Here is a 2017-nt window from a genome sequence, read left to right as displayed (position 1 = left end):
AACAATGATAAACACTCATAAACTCTCATTAACACAATACAACACATTGTTAACATTCTGATATTGCTTTTTCAGATCAAAGCCAAAAAGATTATCCATAATCATTGAGAGAGCTGAAAAAGTATTCTTGAGAGAAAAGACAATGTTCTCATAATCCATCATTGAATAACCAGATTCGTGAGAAGACACATTGTTCAAGATTGAAGACTTCTTTTTGTACTTCTTTTACTTTGTTTGAAATAAATACTTTGTAAAGAAACGACTGCGAGAAATCCAGCTAGAAACTGGTGGCGTTCTTCTTGGGTGAGAGGCCTCATCAAGGAGCCGTACTTTGATTTTGTGTGAGTCTGCTGAGTGACTACAAGGATCAATGGGTTTGAGCAATAGGAAAGAGATTGTGTGAGATAGATAGGTTTCAAGGAAACTGGACAATCTGTAAATTCACAATTCTTTCTATTGGAGAAAAAGCTGAAATCCAGTTGGATTGTCAGGACTGGATGTAGGTTGTCTCGTTGACAACTGAACCAGGATAAATCTTGGTGCATTCTATCCCTTATACTTTTACTTTTAATTGCTAATCTTGTATGCCGCTTTTTATTTCCGCTGTGTATGTAATATTGCTTTAATTTCTTAAAGACTGATATATTCTGATTATTTCGAGGTCATAATAATCAACATCTTGTGCTTCCAATAAGTTCATTTGTGTCATCGGATTAACATTTAGGTCATTTTCGTCATTCCTAGGCTTGTTCTTGCCCAATTAGGGTTTTTAACCAATTTTGTACATCCAATAGGTTTGTTTGTGTCATTGGATGAACATTTAGGTCATTTTCAACCTCCATAGGCTTATTCTTTTCCAATTAAGGTTTTTAACCAATTTTGTGCATCCTATAGGTTTGTTTGTGTCATTGGATGAACATTTAGGTCATTTTCGTCCTCCCTAGGCTTATTCTTGTCCAATTAGGGTTTTTAACCAATTTTGTACATCCAATAGGTTTGTTTGTGTCATTGGATGAACATTTAGGTCATTTTCGTCCTCCTTAGGCTTATTCTTGTCGAATTAGGGTTTTTAATCAATCTTGTGCATCCAATAGGTGTGTTTGTGTAATTGGATGAACATTTGCGTCATTTTCGTCATCCCTAGGTTTATTCTTTTCCAATTAAGGTTTTTAACCAATTTTGTGCATCCTATAGGTTTGTTTGTGTCATTGGATGAACAATTAGGTCATTTTCTTCCTCCCTAGGCTTATTCTTGTCCCATTAGGGTTTTTTACCGATCTTGTGCTTCCAATAAGTTCATTTGTGTCATCGGATTAACATTTAGGTCATTTTCGTCCTCCCTAGGCTTATTCTTGTCCCATTAGGGTTTTTTACCGATCTTGTGCTTCCAATAAGTTCATTTGTGTCATCGGATTAACATTTAGGTCATTTTCGTCCTCCCTAGGCTTATTCTTGTCCCATTAGGGTTTTTTACCGATCTTGTGCTTCCAATAAGTTCATTTGTGTCATCGGATTAACATTTAGGTCATTTTCGTCCTCCCTAGGCTTATTCTTGTCCCATTAGGGTTTTTTACCGATCTTGTGCTTCCAATAAGTTCATTTGTGTCATCGGATTAACATTTAGGTCATTTTCGTCCTCCCTAGGCTTATTCTTGTCCCATTAGGGTTTTTTACCGATCTTGTGCTTCCAATAAGTTCATTTGTGTCATCGGATTAACATTTAGGTCATTTTCGTTATCCGTTTGTTTGTGTCATTGGATGAACATTTAGATCATTTTCGTCCTCCCTATGCTTATTCTTGTCCAAATAGGGTTTTTTACCGATCTTGTGCTTCCAATAAGTTCATTTGTGTCATCGGATTAACATTTAGGTCATTTTCGTCATTCCTAGGCTTATTCTTGTCCAATTAGGGTTTTTAACCAATTTTGTGCATCCAATAGGTTTGTTTGTGTCATTGGATGAACATTTAGGTCATTTTCGTCCTCCCTAGGCTTATTCTTTTCCAATTAAGGTTTTT

The sequence above is a fragment of the Cicer arietinum genome, unplaced genomic scaffold, assembly GCF_000331145.2.
Source record: "Cicer arietinum cultivar CDC Frontier isolate Library 1 unplaced genomic scaffold, Cicar.CDCFrontier_v2.0 Ca_scaffold_5784_v2.0, whole genome shotgun sequence".
Lineage (NCBI taxonomy): Eukaryota > Viridiplantae > Streptophyta > Magnoliopsida > Fabales > Fabaceae > Cicer > Cicer arietinum.
The sequence above is the reverse complement of the archived record's forward strand: the minus strand, read 5'-3'. Positions refer to the sequence as shown.